This window comes from Amphiprion ocellaris, chromosome 23 (genome assembly GCF_022539595.1).
Source record: "Amphiprion ocellaris isolate individual 3 ecotype Okinawa chromosome 23, ASM2253959v1, whole genome shotgun sequence".
NCBI lineage: Eukaryota > Metazoa > Chordata > Actinopteri > Pomacentridae > Amphiprion > Amphiprion ocellaris.
In genome coordinates, this window is record NC_072788.1 from 24,735,341 (window position 1) to 24,743,389 (window position 8,049).

Below are 8,049 nucleotides of genomic sequence, written 5' to 3' on the forward strand. Positions count from 1 at the left end.
TGGGGATGCTCATTTGGACTTTCCCCTGGAGTGCACAGATGTTCTTCCCCATCCTGGTCTGTCTGGAGCGCTACCTGGCTGTTGTTCACCCCATCACCTACATGAAACTGAAACAGGGAGCAGGGGTCCGGATCAGATACATCAGTACTGTGTACATTTGGCTGATGTGCTGTGAAGGGGTGGCTTTTGTGATTTTGTTCATGAAATATCATCAGCTCATCATTGTGAATATCTGCCTAATGGCCTTCTCCATATTTACTGTAACCTTCTGCAGCCTTTCGATTCTCTGCGTTCTGATTCGTCCTCAACCAGGGGAGGTGGGCAGAGACAGGGTGCGGGTCGACCAATCAAAGCGTCGGGCTTTCCAGACCATTGTTATCATAATGGAAGTTCTGTTGGTGAGATTCGGAGGGAATCTGGCTGTATATTCGGTGACTGTCTCTACAGCATTTAATGACAATATTCTGTGTATTATGGGTACATCTACAGCTTGGTTCAACCTGCCCAGCAGTCTGGTGTTACCTCTGCTGTTTCTGCACAGAGCAGGAAAACTACCAGGATGTAAACACAGCACTGATTCAGGGTGAGGATCAGATCATGTTACAGAGTCTTTCAATAATGTCTTAACATTAGATGTGCATCCACATAGTCATCAAGCAAATTTGAAACTAATTTTGAAAATGTCACAATGAAGGTTGTTGAATTGGACTATTGTAGACTAAAGTCTAGTAACTACTTTAGAGTGAATAAACCTAACTGTGTTTGTCAGAAGGTGGTTGTGTAGGCTTCTGGTATATGCAGGAGGATTAGACTGATTCAAAGACACTGATTGCTTGTTAAAAAAAAAAAAAAAGAGGTGTTAGGGACACTGCTCCCGTTGTAATTTGTAGTGTAGGTCAGAGTAGAATCCTCAGCCCTCAGTTCATCTTATTTTGTGTGAATTGTTTAATTTGCGTTAATCACCTACTTTTCATGAAACAATTTCAGCTTTGATCCAACAGCGTCCACCTCGCCGTTCTTTTGTTACTTCTCCGAGACGGTCAAGAACCCCCTTGAGTTAGCGTCAACACTATTTTGCAAAACTGAGTTTTATTGTCGGTTTCCATCGATGTCGTCGACTGTGTTACTTCAAAATGGGCATTAAGATACACAACGGACCGGCGTCTCTTTGTGTCAGTAGCTTTTGGTGTGCCACAGGGATTGATTCTAGGCCCAGTGCTTTTTGAAAAAATAATGAAAAATTCAGCATCAACAAACAATTGCAGACATTTCATCATGTACATTACAATCTGGATGTGAAACAGTAGTGAAGCATTATAATCTAGCATAGTTTGCTGTTAACTAGCCCAAAATTACAATATACACTATCATTTAAAGGTTTAGGGTCACTTAGAAATGTCCTTACTTTGGAATGAAAACCTTTTTTTTCAATTAGGATAACACTAAATTAATCAGAAATCCAGTCTAGACATTGTTAATGTGGTAAATGACTATTGTAGCTGGAAACAGCTGATTTTTAATGGAATATCTCCATAGAGGTACAGAGGAACATTTCCAGCAACCATCACTCCTGTGTTCTAATGCTACATTGTGTTAGCTAATGGTGTTGAAAGGCTCACTGATGATTAGAAAACCCTTGTGCAGTTATGTTAGCACATGAATAAATGTGTGAGTTTTCATGGAAAACATGAAATGAATGGGTGACCCCAAACTTTTGAATGGTACTGTATGTGCATATATATGTGGAACCTTTTACTACCTGTATGTTTGTGTTGTAAAAATAGATTTTCGGTTCAATTTTCTAAACATACGCGCATTGATGTTTTGTCATGTAAAGTAGAAATTGAGAAATCAATATTTCCTAATTTTTGCTTGTAAACTGACTTTCATCAATTTGATTCATTAAAGTCTGTCCACGAGATTCCTTTAATGGCTCACTGACATGATTTGACTTTGTGCTTGTAGCATTTTTTGCTTCTTTCTTCTTCTTTTCTAACCCAAAATTAACAGGTAAAGAGTCAGTGGCATTGTTGTCATCCATATTGAAAACTGAAGCTCTTTGTTTAACTTGATAAAACTTAAAAGTCCTTTTCTTTCAAAAATATATCTTCATATTCCTCAAAGCTGTTTCCTCTTAAGACATTAAACAAGATTCCTTTCAAAGTTTCTTCATAAACGTACAGATTGATCCGGATTGACTTGGATTTGCTTTGGGCCTTGCACAATCCCACATGGCACCTGATTTGCTGGCATTTGCATTTCCTTTGTCCCAGAATCCATCTCCATCCGATGTTCCTTTCTTCCCAGATTGTCCATCCAAGGCAGTTTTTGATTAAATATAGTTGCAGCTTCAGTAAACCCCTTTAGTCTGCTGCTTGACTACTACTGATGGCTGAGTTGGATTTAGTGTTGACACATGTAGATGAAAGATGAGGAGTAGAAGTGGATCCAGTTGTCCCAGTGACCATTTATTGCATTTATTGTTGTTGAATAACAGAAAAGTTGAGATCAAATAAAAAAGCTTTAAACTGAAGAGTGTTTAAGAAGGCCTAGTTCCTTGATGCAGCCACGTGGTCAAAAAGCTGTTTATCTTTCTCAGTCACACCCAGATGCTGTGGCAGCTGGTTCTTAAGTCTTCCTCCTGGGGCTCTACTTTCAGCTTCCTCCAGGTGGAGGTAGACTCTCTGGTCTCCTCTAGGTGGAGGTAAACACACCTATGGCCATACATTCTCCCAAAGACACACAAGCACACACTCTGTCTCTCTCCCATCCACATCCACATACTAATAACAAGAAAGAATGTACGAAAATCAACATAAAGCTCTGTTTGGCTCCTACACATGGATTGTGTGGATATTTTCTCATCATTCTTGCAGTGCAGTGGACTACAAAGTGTAAATAAAGCCGATTTTTTAACATCTGTTGTTGCAATGCATTTATACAATCACTGTCCACAGTTACACCCTAAAGCGTCTGCAGTGTTTGAACTCTTTGACTTGGTTGTAATGTGTTGTGTGCTTTATTTCACCAATAGATCAGGACTCAAAGACAAACCTGGTTAAGGCCACATGTTCCACACTATTAAGAACAGCTTCACTTGTAGGCCACAGTTGTTTGTTTCCTGAATGTGTCTCATAGTGACCGTGAACACAAACGGAGAGATCAACACTGATTTGAATAAGAGCACAACTCTGTTTGCAGCTTATTTGAATGCTGTCAAAGTAATGAAATGATTGATGGGCACAGCTTGAATTTAAGGAAAAATACTTTGCTTGTAAAGTTGCGATCCTTCCTGCAATAAATCAGATTTTACACAAAACCTCACAGATTTCACCAGTTATTCCATTTCAAAAACTTGATCCAAACCAGTGGTGCTCATCTGCAGCTGACCCTGCAGCTCTGTCCTCAAATGAACTCCTTCATTAGTTTATCATTGTGTTGAAAAAGCAACACTCCTGCAGCCGTCTGTCACTTTGACACATTAATACACTCAAAGCACTGATACCTGTTAAAGAGCAGTCAGTGAGTTTGGAGCTGAAGGGGAAACTTCATTTCTGCAGTCCAGGTGAGCTTCACTTTATATTTTCAACTCTGTCATAAGTAAATATCCAGCTTTGCATGTTTATAAAAATTACCTTGATCCATTGCTTATTAACTGAAGTTGGTGTTTAGGAAAATGAATAAAAAATACCATCATATAACTCAATATTGTCAATCAGCTTTTGTCCACTGTTGATGTTTTTCAAATTGTCCTTTTGTCAATTTTACGTCCATTTTGATTTAACATATCTTCACATCTTCAGTTAAATTCACCACTAATGCTTCTATTTGTGGTGATCATGAAGTTAACTCCTTAAAATTTCATGTTCCATTTCATGTTTTAGATATATAATATTATGTGTAATATTTTTAAAAAAGCACACACACGTATTCAAATTAATGAAGAAGTGGAAGATTTTCTTATTACAAAAAAATGTGATCCCCAAAGTAAGATTTAGGTTTTCAGTGTTCAAAGTATAGAGATTCTAACATTGACTTATTCTTAATTATTTTAATTAACAACACTCATTGGTATAATCACATTTCATTATTTCAGTTTATGGCTTTGTTGTTTGTTGTTAATTGAAATGTTTCATCTTGTACTTTTACCAGATAGGTATGGACTTAAATCACATTTTTATCATGTGAAACATTTAGACAACTCGCTGTTAAAGACATTTTGAATAAAGAAAAGTTTAAACTTCCAGATTCTACAGGGATTAAAACTCTGTCATCATAACAGCAAATTATTTCATTAATCAGTTATCAGCACAACAAAATGGGTTATTACATGATGTTGTAATAACATGAGGATAAAAATAGTAGACTTCTATTATAACTTCAGCAAAAAAACACCCCAAAAAACATATACCATTACATTCCACTCTGATGCATTGTTATTTTTCTGTACAGTCTCAGATTCTCACATTTGGCACCATAACGGCTACAATATCTGAGTCAAAATCCCATAAAAATCTGTTTAGCTACTATTATCTTCTGTTTTCACTTACTTTAATTTTTTTTCCCACCAACATCAGTCCTGGTCATAACTTGCAAGCATTTCTTTATTTACAGGATTTAACCTTTAAACAAAACAGTAAAAATGGTTATTTTGAAGCCATTTCTCCAGATTGGAAGCCTATTAACAGAGGACATTATAAAAATTTCACTTTTGATGGATTTTTATAGAAACTGTTTGTTCACAAGGTCCTCCATGGAATGTTTTGGTTACATGATTTATTATGGGAGTTTGAACTTAAATACACAGTTAAATGTATGCTGTATGTAATACCGGCCAAAAGTAACTCAACCATTGGCGGTCAATGATATGAAGGAAACTCAGCGACCTGAACATCTACTGATGCATGAGAGGAATAGACTGATATTAGGTGATCCTTTGTCTTTCCACATAGCACCATCATCAGATGATTTTTACTCCTGTTTTTTGCAAAACTAATGATGTTGTCATCAGTCAGCTCTGATTTGTGCTAAAAACCAAATGTCAACATGCTAACATGCCAAGAAAAGATGCTGAAGATTACACACAACTTCACGATGTTAGTGTTTAGTCCAAAGCACTGCTGCTACCTCGTCACACTTGTATTTTATTTTATTTTTTCCATTTCTGTGGATACAATTTTCCTTTTTTGTCTTTTTGCTTCCTCAGGCCTCCACTGTGTGAAAATGTCAGTCATCTTGTCGTCCCCCAACAATGACTCCCTTCCTCCTCAGCCTCCCTCCTTCAATTCCTCCATATTTAACAATTTATGCGCTGACTACTTCATTTTATTGTACACAACTACTATCTCCAACATCACCAACATCGTCCTCATCCTTCCACCTTCTGTCTTCATCCTCTATCTGGGATTCCAGCGATGGAAACAGCAACGTTCCTCTGCAGCCGTCATGAGTCACTCTGACTTCTTCACCTACAACATGGCTGTGATGGAGCTCATTGGAATCTTGGGTTCTGTCATTATTAGTGTGAGCAGTTTGATTGGTCGCCCTGAGATAATGTTGGTGGGGATGCTCATTTGGACTTTCCCCTGGAGTGCACAGATGTTCTTCCCCATCCTGGTCTGTCTGGAGCGCTACCTGGCTGTTGTTCATCCCATCACCTACATGAAACTGAAACAGGGAGCAGGGGTCTGGATCAGATACATCAGTACTGTGTACATTTGGCTGATGTGCTTTGCAGGGGTGGCTTTTGTGATTTTGTTCATGAATTATCCTCGGGTCATCATTGTGAATATCTGCCTAATGGTCTTATCTTTATTTACCGTAACCTTCTGCAGCCTTTCAATTCTCTGCGTTCTGATTCGTCCTCGGCCAGGGGAGGTGGGCGGAGACAGGGTGCGGGTCGACCAATCGAAGCGTAGGGCTTTCCAGACTGTTGTTATCATAATGGGAGTTCTGTTGGTGAGATTTGGAGGGAATCTGGCTGTACATTTGGTGACTTTCTCTCCAGCATTTAATGACAGTGTTCTGTGTGTGGTGGGTACATCTACAGCTTGGTTCAACCTGCCCAGCAGTCTGGTGTTACCTCTGCTGTTTCTGCACAGAGCAGGAAAACTACCAGGATGTAAACACAGCACTGATTCAGGGTGAGGATCAGATCATGTTACAGGGTCCTAGTTGTGTTGTTGTAATCTCATGGAGCAAAAAATTTCACTAGGTTGCATAGTGACGTCAGACAGTGGTAGTATAGGCTATATTAGCTGTAATAAACAGAGTAAAAGAAACAGGCAAACTGGATTGGTTTAGCTAACATTTCATTAACCAGCAATGTTTTCAAATAGTTATGTGAATTTGAGGACTTTTTAAAGATTTCATTTTGGGTTTCTTCTTTTTGATCTTCAGACAAAAATGCCCCGACTGAAACCCAATAAAAGTCCAAATTTAATGGGTTCCCAGTCATCACAACACCAAATAATTTAGTTTAATGAGCATATAATTCTGGAGCCTGGCTTCAAATAATATCGACTGTCATCAAAATAGAACCTTAAGGACATATTGAAAACTTTTTGTCATTGTTTTCTTGCTGCTTTTTCAGTATTAATCCATACATATTATGCTTTTGGGCTATTAGACTGGAAAGAAATATGAATGTAGCTGATTTTAGTGGCAGTTGAAATTTCACTAGGTTGCATAGTGACATCAGATGGTGGTAGTATAGGCTATATTAGTGGTAATAAACAGAGTAAAAGAAACAGGCAAACTGGAAATAAATCCAACCTCCAAAACACCTAGAAGAAGAAAAAAAATCTACAAGAGAAAAATCAAGAGATTTCATTTGTTAAGTTCATCACAGTCATTCTCTTGAAGTGACTGTCGAAACTTTCTTTTGTGAAAATGCAAGTTAAAAATTGCAAGTGGTCATAAAAATATCTGAAACACAGGTCCTGATGTTGATAGTGTGATCATGTGACATTCTGATTCATGATCATTCCCGTTGCACATGGCCTGTGCATTTGAACCACAAACGGTCTCAGAACTTTTTGATTTAGAGTCACAAAAGAACACAATCTTGTCATCTGCATAGAAGGCAATCCTACCAGAATTCTGTTGAGCACTGTGGACCCAAATTATTGAAACTGTCCAGCTTTTCTCAATTTAACAGAAAACTATGATGCAAGTTATAGTCAACATATCTTAATGTCTTTGGAATGTAGAGGAAGATGTCACATCAGCTAACCAGCACCTCTTGTGGGCAGAGTTTGAAGCTGCACCGACAATGAAACTGCCACCCTGACATGATGCAGATTGGGGAAACATCTGCTGTAAGGAAAACGAACAGGGGAATCATACCAGGGGTCCGTTTCACGAAGCAGGTTTAGTGAAAACTCTGAGTTTGTTAACCCTGAAATGAGGGAAACTCAGAGGTTTCCGTTTCACAAAGGGAGGCAACTCAAACCAGAGACAGAGGTCTATTTATCATTTTCTTTTCACATTCCACAGCAATCTCATTTGATCTTAGGGTGTAGTTACGTTACAAGGTTGTTCAGAGGGATTAAATTTAAATTTACAAGATTTTTGTATATGTATGACCAAATAATTTTTTGCATGTATGTTTTGGCGCACAGCTCTTGCGCTATTTATTATAGTGTCACTTACCTTCTTCTACTTCTGTAAAACATTCTCTAAAATATCGAATAAAAGATTTCTACGTTTTCAAAGATCATAGTGTCATAAGTTTTATTGTGTGATATCTTACGAAGGTCTCATCTAGGAGACAAAACTGTATTTAATGTTAGAGACAATAATGTGAAGTACAACCACACTGGGCATGATTTTAACACCAGAAATGTTTGTTCATTTTGGGTGAATCAGAGTTTTACTTGATTTTTGAGTCGAAATAATATTCAAAGAGGAAAGAAAATTTAATGGTCAATTGGATAATCTAAAAAGAAATAACAATAACCCTGGGCTTGCAGGAACATTAGTGGTGTAAGTTGGTAAACTCGGCTCTTCAGTGCTCTGAAACCACCGGCATGGTGAGGATTAGAGCCG